This window comes from Rana temporaria, chromosome 4 (assembly GCF_905171775.1).
Source record: "Rana temporaria chromosome 4, aRanTem1.1, whole genome shotgun sequence".
NCBI classification, from domain to species: Eukaryota; Metazoa; Chordata; class Amphibia; order Anura; family Ranidae; genus Rana; species Rana temporaria.
This window is the reverse complement of record NC_053492.1, coordinates 197,075,669-197,093,313: the sequence shown is the minus strand read 5'-3', so window position 1 is coordinate 197,093,313 and position 17,645 is coordinate 197,075,669. Positions and strand designations below refer to the sequence as shown.

Here is a 17,645-nt window from a genome sequence, read left to right as displayed (position 1 = left end):
CTCCCCCCTTCTCTCTCTCTCTCCCCCCTTCTCTCTCTCTCTCCCCCCTTCTCTCTCTCTCTCCCCCCTTCTCTCTCTCTCTCCCCCCCTTCTCTCTCTCTCTCCCCCCTTCTCTCTCTCTCTCCCCCCTTCTCTCTCTCTCTCCCCCCTTCTCTCTCTCTCTCCCCCCTTCTCTCTCTCTCTCCCCCCTTCTCTCTCTCTCTCCCCCCCCTTCTCTCTCTCTCTCCCCCCTTCTCTCTCTCTCTCCCCCCTTCTCTCTCTCTCTCCCCCCTTCTCTCTCTCTCTCCCCCCTTCTCTCTCTCTCTCCCCCCCTCCTCTCTCTCTCCCCCCTCCTCTCTCTCTCCCCCCCCCCCTTCTCTCTCTCTCTCTCTCTCCCCCCCCCCCCTTCTCTCTCTCTCTCTCTCTCTCTCTCTCTCCCCCCCCCCTTCTCTCTCTCCCCCCCCCCTTCTCTCTCTCCCCCCCCCCTCCTCTCTCTCTCCCCCCCCTCTCTCTCTCCCCCCCTTCTCTCTCTCTCTCTCTCCCCCCCCCCCCTTCTCTCTCTCTCTCTCTCCCCCCCCCCTTCTCTCTCTCTCTCTCTCCCCCCCCCCCCCCCCCCCTTCTCTCTCTATTTTCTCCCTTCCTTCTTCCCCCACACACCTTCTACCCTCTCTCTTTTCTCTCTCCCTTCTTCTCTTTTCTCCCTTCCTATCTCTAGTGAGTGTAGCTCAACACACAGCCATTAATGTCTAAACTGCTGGCAACAGAAATGAGGACACCCCTCAGTGAAAATGTCCGAATTGGGAACAAAGTGTCAATATTTTCATTCACCAGAATGTTGTATTTTCGTTCACCAGAGTTGTATTCTATGCATAATTATTTACAATAATAAAGTTGAATAAACTTATTTGTGTTTTTCATTATGATAATAAACAAAATGTATTTTTGTCTATTATCTATTTGATTTGTCTTTTTTTTTATATTCTAAAACACCGTACGTTAAGGTGCCTCGTGTTTGACCTTATGAATGGATGACATCATAAGAGGATCTACATGTCCCCACTATTTGCACAACCCTAAACATCATTGGCCAGATTCACAAAGATATACGACGGTGTATCTCCAGATACACCGTCGTATCTCTGACTTACACTGCCTGAAATTGGTCCTACCTATGCGTCTGATTCATAGAATCAGGTACGCATAGATATGGCTATGATCCGACAGTGTTACACTGTCGGATCTTATTTTCAATTTAAAAATGGCGCCTGGGGCGTTCCAGCTGATTTACGTTGAATAATATGTAAATCAGCGAGATACGCAAATTCACGAACGTACGCGGACCCGACGCAGTCTTCTTACGACGTTTCCGTAGCGGCTTTCCCGGCGTATACTTACCCCTGCTTCTATGAGGCGCATCCAATGGTAAGTATAGCCGTCGTTCCCGCGTCGAGTTTGAATTTTCTTACGTCGTTTGCGTACGCCGATTCACAAACACGCGCGTCGCAAGTCACGCTCACGTCGAAACCACTGACGTCCTAGCGACGTCTGTGGGAGCAATGCACGCCGGGAAATTCCCCGGACGGCGCATGCGCATTTAAATCGGCGCGGGAACGCGCCTGATTTAAATAGTACACTCCCCCTAGCCGCGGAATTTGAATTCCGCCGGGGGTTTTACGATCCCCCGCCGCAAGTTTGGAGGTAAGTGGTTTGTGAATTACCCACTTGCCTCCCAAACTTGCGGGAGCGGATCTTAAATCACTTAGATCAAGCGGATCTATAGATCCACTGAGCTACGTGAATCTGGCCCCATAGTGAGAAAACTAGACTGCCCATGTGATAATGTATGAAAATAAACACAAATCTCCCGTTCACAATAATTTATAGAACACGTGGCTTAGAGCTTGGACTTGGCAGATAAAAAATACTTATAAAACCCCGGCTTGTCTAATAGATGGGGGGGGGGGGGGGGAATGATTTAAAAATTAAATCAGGAGATCATGATAAAGGGAAACAGAAAAAAAGCTTAGATTCCTTGATAATATATACAATTATATTTAGTTGCAATTTTAAAAAGATCTAGATATATCATTTATATTTTAAATTATGGGTAAAAATCCTTCAAAAAAATGTAATTCAGTAAGTTACTGGAAACCACGGCTTTGTATTTTGGAGTGGAAGAACTATAATGAGGGATTGTGAAGTTAGTAACACTAAGTCTGTTCTTAAAGCGGAGGTTCACCCAAAAATCAACTTTCTGCCATTAGATCCAGCATACGGCTGACATCTGCAGTATGCTGTTTTTTTTTTGTACTTATCGTTTTATCAGCCGTTGTTATCTGGCTCCGAGCGGGGATTCCTTCCAGGTATAGGCGTTCCTAAGCCAAGCGGAGTTGATTGACGGGCTGCTAAAGCGTGTCACGCCTTCTGAAAATACCCGAAGTAACACTCGGGTGTTTACGGCGATATACGGCGCCTGCCGTGTAGAGCTGACTGCGCAGGCGCCATAAACACCCGAGTGTCACTTTGTATTTTCGGAAGGCGTGACGCGCTTTAGCAGCCCGTCAATCAACTCCGCTTGGCTTAGGAACACCTATACCCGGAAGGAATCCCCGCTCGGAGCCGCATAACAACGGCTGATAAAACGATAAGTACAAAAAAAAAAAAAAAACAGCATACTGCAGATGTCAGCAGTATGCTGGATCTAATGGCAGAAAGTTGATTTTTGGGTGAACCTCCGCTTTAACTTTCCCATATGCTAATAATCCAAATACTTAAAGCGGGAGTTCACCCAAAAATAAATTTTTAACATTACATTCAGCCGAGTTGTCCTAATGACAATCGGCAGTTTTTTTTTTTTTTTTTTTCCCGTACATACCGACTTTCACCGCCGCTTCCGGGTATGTCTTCTTCCGGACTGGGCATTCCTATCTGATTGACAGGCTTCCGACCGTCGCATACAGCGCGTCACAAGTTGCCGAGAGAAGCCGAACGTCGGTGCGGCTCTATACGGCGCCTGCGCATCGACGTTCGGCTTCTTTCGGCAACTCGTGAAGCGCAATATGCGACGGTTGGAAGCCTGTCAATCAGATAGGAATGCCCAATCCCGCAGAAGACATACCCAGAAGCGCCGGTGAAAGTCGGTATGTACGGGGGGGGGGAAGCAGATTGTCAGTCATTAGTCATCAAAGGTAAATATATATCAAAAAAGAACTAGCTCCCCCATAGTGAACTGTCTAGTTCCCATTCCTCTAAATGACCTGTATGGTAATAATGAGGAAAGGTCATTTAGCGGGATGGGAACTAGCTCCTTCATAGTGAACCGTCTAGTTCCCATCCCTCTAAATGACCTGTATAGTAATAATGAAGAAAGGTCATTTAGCAGGATAGGAACTAGCTCCTTCATAGTGAACTGTCTAGTTCCCATCCCTCTAAATGACCTGTATGGTAATAATGAAGAAAAGTAATTTAGCGGGATAGGAACTAGCTCCCTTATAGTGAGCCGTCTAGTTCCCATCCCTCTAAATGACCTGTATGGTAATAATGAGGAAAGGTCATTTAGCGGGATGGGAACTAGCTCCTTCATAGTGAACCGTCTAATTCCCATCCCTCTATATGACCTGACCACTAGGGGGCAAAAAGGTTATTCTGTGGGATAGGAACTAGCCTGTTCACAGTGAGCAGGCTAGTTCCCATCCTCAGAATTGACCCGGTGGAATCTGCAGGATGGCAACTAGCTCCTTCATAGTGAACAGTCTAGTTCCCATCCCTCTAAATGACCTGTATGGTAATAATGAAGAAAGGTCATTTAGCAGGATAGGAACTAGCTCCTTCATAGTGAGCCGTCTAGTTCCCATCCCTCTAAATGACCTGTATGGTAATAATGAAGAAAGGTCATTTAGCAGGATAGGAACTAGCTCCTTCATAGTGAACCGTCTAATTCCCATCCCTCTAAATGACCTGTATGGTAATAATGAAGAAAGGTCATTTAGCAGGATAGGAACTAGCTCCTTCATAGTGAACCGTCTAATTCCCATCCCTCTAAATGACCTGTATGGTAATAATGAAGAAAGGTCATTTAGCAGGATAGGAACTAGCTCCTTCATAGTGAGCCGTCTAGTTCCCATCCCTCTAAATGACCTGTATGGTAATAATGAAGAAAGGTAATTTAGCAGGATAGGAACTAGCTCCTTCATAGTGAACAGTCTAGTTCCCATCCCTCTAAATGACCTGTATGGTAATAATGAAGAAAGGTCATTTAGCAGGATAGGAACTAGCTCCTTCATGGTGAACCGTCTAGTTCCCATCCCTCTAAATGACCTGTATGGTAATAATGAAGAAAGGTCATTTAGCAGGATAGGAACTAGCTCCTTCATAGTGAACCGTCTAGTTCCCATCCCTCTAAATGACCTGTATAGTAATAATGAAGAAATGTCATTTAGCGGGATGGGAACTAGCTCCTTCATAGTGAGCCGTCTAGTTCCCATCCCTCTAAATGACCTGTATGGTAATAATGAGGAAAGGTCATTTAGCAGGATGGGAACTAGCTCCTTCATAGTGAGCCGTCTAGTTCCCATCCCTCTAAATGACCTTAATGGTAATAATGAAGAAATGTCATTTAGCGGGATGGGAACTAGCTCCTTCATAGTGAACTGTCTAGTTCCCATCCCTCTAAATGACCTGTATGGTAATAATGAAGAAAGGTCATTTAGCAGGATGGGAACTAGCTCTCTCATAGTGAACTGTCTAGTTCCCATCCCTCTAAATGACCTGTATGGTAATAATGAAGAAAGGTCATTTAGCAGGATAGGAACTAGCTCCTTCATAGTGAACTGTCTAGTTCCCATCCCTCTAAATGACCTGTATGGTAATAATGAGGAAAGGTCATTTAGCGGGATGGAAACTAGCTCCTTCACAGTGAACTGTCTAGTTCCCATCCCTCTAAATGACCTGTATGGTAATAATGAAGAAAGGTCATTTAGCAGGATAGGAACTAGCTCCCTCATAGTGAACTGTCTAGTTCCCATCCCTCTAAATGACCTGTATGGTAATAATGAAGAAAGGTCATTTAGCAGGATAGGAACTAGCTCCCTCATAGTGAACTGTCTAGTTCCCATCCCTCTAAATGACCTGTATGGTAATAATGAAGAAAGGTCATTTAGTGGGATGGGAACTAGCTCTCTCATAGTGAACTGTCTAGTTCCCATCCCTCTAAATGACCTGTATGGTAATAATGAAGAAAGGTCATTTAGCAGGATATGAACTAGCTCCCTCATAGTAAACCGTCTAGTTCCCATCCCTCTAAATGACCTGTATGGTAATAATGAAGAAAGGTCATTTAGCAGGATAGGAACTAGCTCCCTCATAGTGAACTGTCTAGTTCCCATCCCTCTAAATGACCTGTATGGTAATAATGAAGAAAGGTCATTTAGCAGGATGGGAACTAGCTCTCTCATAGTGAACTGTCTAGTTCCCATCCCTCTAAATGACCTGTATGGTAATAATGAAGAAAGGTCATTTAGCAGGATAGGAACTAGCTCCTTCATAGTGAGCCGTCTAGTTCCCATCCCTCTATATGACCTGACCACTAGGGGGCAAAAAGGTTATTCTGTGGGATGGGAACTAGCCTGTTCACAGTGAGCAGGCTAGTTCCCATCCTCAGAATTGACCAGGTGAATCTGCAGGATGGGAACTAGCTCCTTCATTGTGAACTGGCTAGTTCCCATCCTTATACATAACCTGACCACTAGGGGGCAAAAAGGTTATTCTGTGGGATGGGAACTAGCCTGTTCACAGTGAGCAGGCTAGTTCCCATCCTCAGAATTGACCAGGTTAATCTGGAGGATGGGAACTAGTCGCAACCATTAATAAAGAGACCATTGCAATAAAAGCCATTTCTATTGCCCTTCTTGTAGTGACAGCAGTAAGTTGTTAGCCAATGATGAGAAAGAATAAATGTGAGGTGGAAGGAGCGTACAGAAAGCACATGTTACACTGGCCCAGCACACACACAGAGAGAGAGAGGCAGAAGGTGAAGTGCAGGCAAATGCTGACCTGTCAGTGAAGCTCAAGGCCACTGTAGACCGTCAGTACGGAGAAGGCTGACAGATACAACAAAGCAGGAGCCCAAATGAAGACAAACAGGCTGCACGTGCCTGAGAAGACACGAATATAGCGGAGCCGGGCAGGAAGCGTGGTGGGAGTGACAATGAATGAATGGAGCAGGCGGTATGTCCGGCCAGCTAACACACACCGTACGCCATATGTCAGAAACGTGCTCACACTCACCTCCTGTCTTCTATGTCTCCTTGCCGATGGTGTCTGTGCTCAAGGGTTATTACCGCCCAGCAGCACGTACACACCGGCCACGCCCCTACATGCGCACCCTAGTGCGACTGCGCATCATCATCAAGAGACGGTGCGGAGACACGGCCCCCATTCTTCGCCTCCTATCCGCTCAGCGTTCATTTTAAAATGCGGCGATTTCTTGGTAAAGGAGAGAAACTGACAACAGAACTAAAATCCCTCTTATTACCAAAATCTTTTTTACACCTTATGTGCTGGGTTAGTTAAAATGAGCCGCTTCCCGCCCAGCCCCTATGTTCTTTTAAAGTGACAGGTTCGTTTTTTTTTTTTTATAACAAAAACATACCTTCCAACTTTTTGAGATGGCAATGAGGAACACCTATCAGCAAAAGTATGCAAGCATAGGGCACACTCCTTGCCACACCCCCTTAAAGGAGAATTGTAAAAAAAAAAAAAGATTGGTTAAAGCGGAGGTGCACCCAATTTTTTTTTTAAAAGCCAGCAGCTACTAATAGTGCAGCTGCTGACTTTTAAAAAATGGACACTTACCTGTCCAGCGCACCTGCAATGTCGGCAGCCGAGGCCAAGCTATTGCTCATCCCTCGGATGCTGCCGCCGCCATCCTCGGTGAGGGAATCAGGAAGTGAAGCGTTGCGGCTTCACTGCCCGGTTCCCTACTGCGCGATTCGCGCCGCGCATCGTAACTGGTCCCCGCTCTCTCCTGGGAACAGTGTGTTTCCCAGAAGACAGCCGTGGGGGGGGGGGGGAAGTCCCACGGGAGTCTATGCCCAGAAGTGAGTGCAAATACCTGCACCCCCCTCCCCCTGAAAGGTGCCAAATGTGACACCGGAGGGGGGAGGATTCCGAAAAATGGAAGTTCCATTTTTGAGTGGAACTACGCTTTAAAGTGGAGTTCCACCCATACATATAACATTACATCAGTAGTTTTAAAAAAAATTCATTAGTCCTTTAAGAATTTTTTTTTTTTTTTAGATGCCTTCAAAGTGTTGTTGCTAGGCAGAATAGTTAATCTTCCCACTTCTTGCACCTAGGTGCTTAAGCTTCCTAACCTACACCGCACAGACTCCTGGGAATGTAGTGGGTGTAACTTTCCAGGAGTCTGTGCACTCCCCAGTCTCGAAGAATCATGTGACTTGGACAGCACAGGTGCTGAAACCTGATCTGAAACCTATTACACTGCTTGTGCAGCACTGAGCATGTACGAGATCTGCAAGGCTGAAATCCAGGAAGTCATACAGTCTGGCTTCATGATGACCACACTTAAGATGACCCCAGTCAATTTCTATTTTATAAAGTGTCTAAATGCTGTAACAACCTAACAAACAAACCTTAGTTTACAGACTAACTTTACTAGAATACATTAAAGCGGTGGTTCCCCCTAAAACAAATTTCTAACAATACATTCGTAAGACCCGTTACACTGCGGGTAGGCTGGCTTTTGTTTTTTAGTACATACCTCGATCTCGCCGTTTCGTCCCTTGGCGGTGGGCGTTCCTAGTTGATTGACGTTTCTCCGACGGGCGCATACTGCGCGTCACGACTTTCCGACAGAAGCCGAACGTCATTGCGCAGGCGCCGTATAGAGTCGGCTCTATACGGCGCCTGCGCAGCGACGTTCGGCTTCTTTCGGAAAGTCGTGACGTCACATATGTGCCCGTCGGAGAAACGTCAATCAACTAGGAACGCCCACCGCCAAGGGACGAAACGGCGAGATCGAGGTATGTACTAAAAAACAAAAGCCAGCCTACCCGCAGTGTAACGGGTCTTACGAATGTATTGTTAGAAATTTGTTTTAGGGGGAACCACCGCTTTAAGCTTGTGTATTACAGGGGTATTTATATATAAAAAGTGAAATTGTGGCCGGAACTCCGCTTTAAACACACAAGTGTTTTTTTTTTACCACAAATATTCCATTATATTGTTTTTTGGAATTTACAAAAGCAGCAAATTCAGAAATCAGATGAAAAGTTTAGCGCTGGGAAACACTTTTTGAAAGATACAAATTGCATTTTATGTACAACTATATATATCAGACCAAAATGAGGGGGAAATAGGGACATTTCTCCAAATCAGGGACAGTTGGTAGCTATGCAAACATGTCATACTTACCTCCACTTGCACAGAGTGGCCCCAACAGTGTTTTCTGGGGTCTCTCGGCTCCTCCTCGTATCAGATAACCCCCTCTGGGAAGCTCTCTCCCAAGGGGGTTACCTTGTGTGCGCACTCCTGAGTCCAGCAGGCGTCAATGGATTTGATTGACAACAGCGGGAGCCAATGGCTGCGCTGCTATCAATCTATCCAATCAAGAGCGAAAATCCCGGGCAAAGTCGCATTGCATCCTAGTCGTGTGACATTCCAGGGCTCAGGTAAGTAAAATGGGGGAGGGGATGCATTAAGGTGAAAAAGCAGGAGGGTTTACAACCCCTTTAAATGGGAAGTCTAGCCTGAGCTTGTTAGGCGGGTCGTCTCCTTTGGGTCACATGAATGTAATTTGTTTTGCACTCCTGTGACCCGTTTTCAACACAGAGCGGGTTGAAGTCGGCTTTCTGCTTACGTCATGAATATCAGTCCAGGCACCACATCATCCTGACAATGGGAGTCTGGATTCGCCAGGTGCTTGGACTGACACCCGTCTTAGCGAGCCGCTGTGAGATTGAGCCAGTCAGCAGCTCTCTGCTCACAGAGCTCCGAAAACCGAGTGATCGGTGGTGTGCAATCGCTCAGTTCTCAGATGCAGCATCCGACCTTTGCTGCATCCACCTAGGTAAGTATGATGGGGGGGGGAAAATCCCATACTTCTCCTTTAATGCCCGGAGGGGCAGGGCACACTTCCATGGAAATTGGCTCTCTGTGGGGGCACCAGATGAAGGGGGGGAGAGCCAGGGGCACTCCAGAAGAGGAGGGTCGTTCTGTGCAAAACCCTTGCACAGAGGAGGTAAGTATAACATGTTTGTTATTTTTTTAAATGCAAACCTTTACAGACACTTTAATTAAGCAATTAACCCTTCATTAATTAAGCAATTAACCCACCACCGCCATTTGACAGAGGAACTCGTAATTAGAGGTAGACCAATATATCGGCCGATATTTGGCCATTTTTGATAAATCGGCATCAGGGTGGGCGGGACCCAGCAGCTATATTACATCAGCCAATAGGATGGTTTCCGGGCGGGCTGCTATGTGTATGTGGCCCCGCCCGCTTTCTAAAGCAGACAAATTATTGGCTGGTGTAATTTAGCCCACTCATTTCTTCAGTTTGTTTAGTCTTCACACAGACTATTTTCTCATCTTGAAGCCTTTGAGCTTCTCTGAACTATTTTCACAAGGAGTTATATGTTCACATATTTGTTTATTATTCATGATTGCATTTCAGTGTGCACCTTTTCTATATATTAGTGCTGCACTAATTATCCACAAACTTCAGACGGGCCTGGACATGCGCTGGCTTGAGCAGGGGGACATTGCATCTCCTGTATCATGTCTGCAGTCTCTGACCGTCTCCTGTACTATGTATGTAGTATGTCTGGGGGCTCTTTCTACCAGACTCTCTAACAGAGTGTCCATCAGAGAGACCCTCCCAGGTCCCATTAGTGTACTCTCTTCCTGTAATTTGTTTATTGTTAAGAGATCATTGGAGGATCCCAGGATAATGAAGACTTCTTAAGGGAGCATCTCTGGTTCTGAGTCGTTGCCATAGAAACATTTGTAACGAGAAGTTAGTAAGATGACCACGCCCATGTGGGAGCGCCAGAAATATTTCACGCGACTTAGGAACCCATGAGTAAGTCGCATGCCTGTGACGTAACGCGTAGGGAGGAGCCTGCGATCGAATCCGAGTGCATCGGATCGAGCTGAGGAAACAGCATACTGAGTGGCGTTTTCATGCTTTACTGAAAGCGGGGATTCGTGAGTGCATATGTCAATGCTCTGATTACATTTTTGATCTGTCTTCGAATATTGCGCAATGAGGTTTTTTCTCTTTTCTTTCATGCAATCCCTGTCTGTGAGTGCCTGTATCATCTGATCACAGCGGTGGAGGGCTGGATTAGCATTCAGATTGAAGAGAGTGATTTTTCCCTGCATGGAATCCTGCTAATCACTGTGCACTAATTAAGGACATATTAGTAATTCACAGTTTATGGAGTGTTCTCCCTGATTAGTTTTCTTTGTACGTTTTATCACCTTTTAAGTTAATATTAGCGCATCTATATTTTATATGTTTCACTGTTTGGATTAGGTGATCAAATATGTCATGCAATAAAATGCAAATTAATGATTTAAAAATCATAAAATGTGATTTTCAGTTTTTTTTTGTTCTAGATTCAGTCTCTCACACTTGAAGAGTACCTATGATAACAATTACAGACCTCTACATGCTTTGTAAGTGGGAAAACCTACAAAATCGTCAGTGCATCAAATACTTGTTCTCCCCACTGTATACTCAGAGGATTTGTACTGTTCAGTAACACTCTTCAAGAGACCGGGATTCTTTTTTAGTTGCATAGCACAGTTAAAGACTGCAGTGTGAGATAAAAAAGAAACACAAGGAGCCAATCAATTATTATGTTAATAAAAAGTATGCTGATAGGAAGCAGAGGGCAGAGAGATGAGCTCATTGCTGTGCTGCTTCTACTTGGCACTGTCCAGTCACAGATGAGGGTGGGTCCAGGATGACCCAAGCTCAGTGGAAGTGGGTTGAATGATTTTTCCTATCAGACTGAGGACATCTAGTGGCAGAAAAATATATTTCTCTTATCGTCCATGGACGGACACAGTCTTCTCAAGTCTTGACAAGTGGGTTATGTTCCTGTTCACAAGAGAGGACTAGGCAGAAACATGTTAGACATTTAAATACATGTTACTTTAACCGGTTAACGCCCGCCGCATGTACATATACGTCCACAGAATGGCACGTACAGGCATATGGGCGTACATGTACGTCCCCGCCTTTCCGCGTGTCGGGGGTCCGATCGTGACCCCCCCCCGGTATATGCGGCGGTCGGTAACCCGCGGGGAGCGATCCGGGACGAGGGCGTGGCTATTCGTTTCTAGTCACCCCCTCGCGATCGCTCCCCGGAGCACTGTGGCAGCTGCATCGATCGAGTGATCCCTTTTATAGGGAGACTCGATCAATGACATCAGACCTACAGCCAAACCCACTTACAGTTGTAAACACACACTAGGTGAACCCTAACTCATACAGCGCCCCCTGTGGTTAACTCCCAAACTGCAACTGTCATTTTCACAATAAACAAAGCAATTTAAATGCATTTTTTGCTGTGAAAATGACAATGGTCCCAAAAATTTGTCAAAATTGTCCGAAGTGTTCGCCATAATGTCGCAGTCACGAAAAAAATCGCTGATCGCCGCCATTAGTAGTAAAAAAAAATAACAATAAAACTATCCCCTATTTTGTAAACGCTATAAAATTAGCGCAAACCAATCGATAAACGCTTATTGCGATTTTTTTTACCAAAAATAGGTAGAAGAATACATATCGGCCTAAACTAAGGGGAAAAAAAAATTATATATGTTTTTGGGGGATATTTATTATAGCAAAAAGTAAAAAATATTGCATTTTTTTCAAAATTGTCGCTCTATTTTTGTTTATAGCGCAAAAAATAAAAACCGCAGAGGTGATCAAATACCACCAAAAGAAAGCTCGATTTGTGGGGAAAAAAGGACGCCAATTTTGTTTGGGAGCCACGTCGCACGACCGGGCAATTGTCTGTTAAAGCGACGCAGTGCCAAATCGTAAAACCTGGCCTGGGCATTTAGCTGCAAAATGGTCCGGGGCTTAAGTGGTTAACAGAGTTGAACAGCCCTGCCCAGGGGGCGGTCCCTCCGAACATAACCCTCCTCCCTGCAGCATGCAGCCTCATTTTTTTTCTTCCTAGCAAAGGAAAATGACGTATGGCTCCCTTTGGGCCCAGCACCCTGAGGAAATTTTTCTTTTATTTTTATTTTTATTTTATTTTGTTTTGTTCTTTGAGAATCTTCTATCAACTGTCGGCTGAGACAGGCTGGATATATAGATCCTTGTAGTCTCCTCAGTCCGGCCAGCGTGCATTAGCTCACCATTGCAAAGAGGCTTGGTCTGCCACGACATACCCCTTGACTCCTGGGGTGGCCGGTGAGCTTTTACTCCAGGGTCCACATATGACTGGGCTGTGGTGTTGTCTCACTCACAGTGGCCCGGGCCGACAGCTACTCCAACGCGGTTGTATGCCGGTCAGGAATGCGTCAGTGGGTCATCGTATGGACGGGCAAGTACAGTCCTTCCCGCTTCGGCGGGTCGGTACGGCTGGGCATTCCTGGGGTTCGGGGGTTTCTCCTATCCTCCCTCCCCTGCTCTCTATAATTTTTCCCTCTGCTGCTATTGCTGCCGGTGTGGACCCATGGGGGGACTCCTCACCAGGGGAGTGGGGGGTGTCTTAGCCTGCTGTCTTTTCTGTGGGGGTGTTTTTGCCACTGTAAGGTCCCATTAGGCCTTCTCACCCTCGTTGTGATGTTTCGCTCCCATTTTGGCGGCGCCGGCGCTATTGTATTCTAGTTTTCTTGCTTGCATTGGAAATCCCATTGGCGGCCATTTTGTTGTGGCCATACTATGGCGCAGCTAGCTTTTGCGGTCGGCCATTTTACTGTGGCCATGTCTGGCTCTATCTAAGGTGTCCGGCGGCCATCTTGAAGGCAGTTTTGGCCTCTAGTGCTAAATTCTACGGACATAACCCTGCAGCATGCAGCCTCAAGCTACGTGGTGTGGTGTGTACTGCCCGTGTCCTCTGCAGTGTGCACCTAAAGGTACGTGGTGTGTACTGCCTGTGTCCTCTGCAGTGTGCACCTAAAGCTACGTGGTGTGTGTACTGTCCGTGTCCTCTGCAGTGTGCACCTAAACCTACGTGGTGTGTACTGCCTGTGCCCTCTGCAGTGTGCACCTAAAGCTACGTGGTGTGTGTACTGCCCGTGTCCTCTGCAGTGTTCACCTAAAGCTACAGAAAAGACAGCAGGCTAAGACACCCCACAGTCCCCTGGTGAGGAGCCCCCCCATGGGTCCACACCGGCAGCAGCAATAGCATAAGAGGATAGGAGAAACCCCCGAACCCCAGGAATGCCCAGCCGTACCAACCCGCCGAAGCGGGAAGGACTGTACTTACTCGTCCATACGAGGACCCACTGACGCATTCCTGAGCGGCATACAACCGCGTTGGAGTAGCTGTGGGCCCGGGCCACTGTGAGTGAGACAACACCACAGCCCAGTCATATGTGGACCCTGGAGTAAAAGCTCACCGGCCACCCCAGGAGTCAAGGGGTATGTCGTGGCAGACCAAGCCTCTTTGCAATGGTGAGCTAATGCACGCTGGCCGGACTGAGGAGACTACAAGGATCTATATAGCAGCTTCTGGCTCAGAATTGGAGGAGGATGTGTCTATAGCCAGCCAGACCCTCCAAGATTTCGGGTGGGTGTTAAACATTCAGATGTCGGTCCTGGTTCCGACTCAGCATTTGGAGTACCTAGGGTTGATCCTGGACTCCTCTGAAGCAAAGGTCTTTCTTCCCTTGGAAAAATTACGGACTCTTCGTTTTGCAGTGAAGGTGTTGGCATCACGCAAACAGTCGTCTCTCCGTTTTTGCATGTGAGTCCTGGGCTTGATGGTAGCCTCCTTCGAGGCGGTACTGTATGCCCGGTTCCACACTCGTGTTTTGCAGAAGGAGATTCTGTCCAAGTGGAACAAATCTCCTTTGATTCTGGATCGTCAGATTTAGGTAAGCCACCTAGTCAGGGTCTCTCTGAATTGGTGGCTGAGATCCCCGGCTCTTCGGTCCGGGAAGTCGTTTCTTCCCTTCCAGTGGACGGTGATTATGAGGGACTCCAGCATCACGGGTTGAGGGGGCGTCTGGGGGGTCCAGTCGGCCCAGGGTCGCTGGACTCTGGAGGAATCCCATCTGCCGATCAATGTCCTGGAACTTCGGGCGATCAGGCTATGCCTCTCCTCGTGGTCAAGGAGGTTGCAAGGTCGCCCAATCAGGATCCAGTCAGACAACGTCACGGCGGTGGCTTATGTCAACCATCAGGGGGGAACGCAGAGCTCGGCTGCAGCGTCCGTGGTCGCTCACATCCTAAGGTGGGTGTAAAGAAGCCGGCCGTCTACATTCCAGGCGTGAAAAACTGACAGGCAGACTACCTGAGTCACCAGATGCTGGACCTGGGGGAATGGTCGTTGCATCCGGAGGTGTTTAAACTCCTTTGCAGGAGGTGGGGCACTCCGGATGTGGATCTCCTGGCCTCTCGTCTCAACCGCACAAAACGGTGTCGAGGTTTGTGGCCAGGTCCAGAGATCCCTGGGCAGACGCGTCAGACGCGTTGGTGGCCCCATGGGGTCAATATCGGCTGATTTATGCCTTTCCCCCATTGAAGTTGCTTCCTCGGCTGCTCCGCAGAGTGGAGGCCGAGGGAATCCCGGTGATTCTAATCGCTCCAGATTGGCCTTGGCGTCCCGATCTCGTGCGCCTAGTAGCGGATGTACCCTGTCGGCTGCCAATGCAGGAGGACCTTCTGTCTCAAGGTCCCATACTTCATCCTACTTTACAGTCGATGGCTTTAACGGCATGGCTATTGAAAGCCAGGTTTTAAGAGACCGGGGTCTTTCCGACTCGGTCATCTCAACCATGCTAAGGGCACGGAAGTCTTCTTCCAGGAAGAACTACCATCGCACCTGGAAGGCCTACATCTCTTTGTGCGAAGAGATGGGGTGGCATCCACGGACGTATTCGGTTTCCAGGGTCCTGCTGTTTTTGCAGCATGGAGTGGATCAGTCCTTAAGGAACAGATTTCAGCCTTGGCTGTGTTCTTTCAGTGGCCTTTGCCGGCTCATTCTCTGGTGGGTACCTTTGTGCAGGGGGTTCGTCATGTACTTCCCCCTCTTAAACCACCTCTTCCCCCCCATGGGATTTGAATCTGGTGCTCTCGGTTCTTCAGAACCCTCCCTTTGAAAACACCAGAGAGATTCCTCTCTTGACACTATCTAGAAGGTGGCCTTTTTGGTGGCCATTACGTCTATACATCGGCCCCATACAGTATTGCTGGAAAGACTCAGCGCTGGTCTTTAGGCACATAAACTTGTGAGTGAGCATTTTTTACACTTTTTATATTTAATAAAGCACAATATATTGCACAATGATCAATTTCTGCTGTTTTTTATAAAATCTTGAAATTCACAATTACGGAGATATATGAAGTGAATATTGGTATAGCGGTTGGATAAACTACAGATTGGTTCTTAGTTGTGGATTGGTTAACTCTGAGATAAACCAAAGGTGTTTTTGCATCCAATTTCTGGTGAGTGCTCACTTCAGAAGGTGGTGGTGGTAGCAAGAATTAGTGGATTAACAGTTGGTCTTTTATCACGGATGTGGATTTGAATATAAGGGACATAGTTGAACATCTCTGAAGAGATTCACTGGGACTATTTATAATTTGCAAAATTCAACGATTGACACAAGTTTGAATTTTGTTTTTTGTTTTGTTTTATTTCCCCTAGTTACATGTGAATGCACTTATAGGATATCAATGATATCACTTGCTTTGGAGATTTTTTCCTTTATCATTTTTATGCACTGAATTGATTATCACTATACTTTAAGTCAGGGCTCAAAATTTCAAGTCCTGAGCCACTAGCCAGACCTTAAGAGTTACTCGCCACCAGTTGCTCCACCCAACCTCTCCCCTGCCCCACCCCTAAGTCCGCCACTAAACACGCCCTTGTAAATTATCTCATGAAATTACACTGTTAAATGTTTTCAGCAGAATTAAGTTCCAAAAATAAATAACAACAACTTTAAGAAGATTAACATAAAGCATATCTGTACCCATCAAATGCAGCTCCACTGTGCCCATCAGATGCAGCTGCGCTGTGCCCATCAAATGCAGCTTTACGGTGCCCATGAATGCACACTCACTGTGCCCATGAATGCAGCCTCACTGTGCCCATCAAATGCAGTTTTATGGTGCCAATGATTGCAGCCTCACTGTGTCCATCAATGCAGCCTCACTGTGTCCATCAATGCAGCCTCACAGTGTCCATCAATGCAGCCTCACAGTGTCCATCAATGCAGCCTCACAGTGTACATCAATGCTGCCTCAGTGTCCATCAATGCAGCCTCACAGTGTACATCAATGCAGCCTAACTGGCCATCAAATGCAGCTTTACGGTGCCAATGAATGCAGCCTCACTGTACCCTCCATTTTCCTCCTGCAGTCACGGCTGCAGGAGCAAAATGGAGGGTATTGGTTCCTCTATACACCGCCCGCTGCCCCTCCTATCCGGGTGTACAGGGGTGAGACATGGGTCCCCTGAAGCATGGGGCTGGGATGAGTGACAGTGAGCCGTGGTAGCGAGGATGGGGGAATGGGATGGGATCAGTGGTGATAGGGTGAGTGGCAGCAGTGGTGGGAGGGATGGGATCGGTGGTGGCTGCGAGGGGGGTTAGAGCACTGGCAGTGGTGATGGTGAGGGGTGATGGGATCAGTGGTGGTGGTGGTGGAATCAGTGGCGGGGGTGGTGGAATCAGTGGTGGTGGGGAAATGGGATCAGTGGTGGTGGTGGGGGGATGGGATCAGTGGTGGCTGTGAAGGAGGTAAGATCACTGGCAGCATTGGGCTGGGATGAGTGAGAGTGAGCGGTGGTAGCAGTGATGGGGAATGGGATGGAATCAGTGGTGTTCGGTTGGATGGGGTGAGTGGCAGCAGTGGTGGGGGGGGGGGGTGGGATCAGTAGTGGCTGTGAGGGGGGTTAGATCACTGGCAGTGGTGACGGTGAGGGGTGATGGGATCAGTGGTGGTGCTGAAATCAGTGGTGGGGGTGGTGGGATCAGTGGTGGTGGTGAGGGATGGGATCAGTGGCGGCTGTGAAGGAGGTAAGATCACTGGCAGTGGTGATGGTGGGGGGTGATGGGGTCAGTGGTGGCTGTGAAGGAGATAAGATCATGGGCAGTGGTGACGGTGGGGGGTGGGATCAGTGGTGGTGGTGGGATCAGTGGCAGGGGTGGTGGGATGAGTGGTGGTATCAGTGGCGGGGGGTGGTGGCTGTGAAGGAGGTAAGATCACTGGCAGTGGTGACGGTGGGGGGTGATGGGATCAGTGGCGGAGGGGTGGGATCAGTGGTGGCTGTGAAGGAGGTAAGATCACTGGCAGTGGTGATGGTGGGGGGTGGGATCAGTGGTAGGGGTGGTGGAATGAGTGGTGGTATTAGTGGTGGTGATGGGGGATGGGATCAGTGGTGGCTGTGAAGGAGGTAAGATTACTGGCAGTGGTGACGGTGGGGGGTGATGGGATCAGTGGTGGA

At 47.7% G+C, this 17,645-nt stretch overlaps 1 protein-coding gene across 2 annotated transcripts in view; it reads right to left on the bottom strand.

Annotated features, from left to right (window-relative positions):
- The window catches only part of TFRC (transferrin receptor), an 84,700-nt gene extending 78,371 nt beyond the window's left edge, over window positions 1-6,329 (bottom strand). The window contains exon 1 of one of the 2 annotated variants that reach the window (XM_040349617.1): window positions 6,265-6,329. The gene's annotated coding sequence lies outside the window, so the exon portion shown is untranslated. Of the gene's footprint in view, window positions 1-6,030; window positions 6,232-6,264 lie in introns of those variants that run through there. The other variant, XM_040349618.1, reaches the window with a different exon arrangement.
- Between the last annotated feature and the right edge of the window lie 11,316 nt (window positions 6,330-17,645).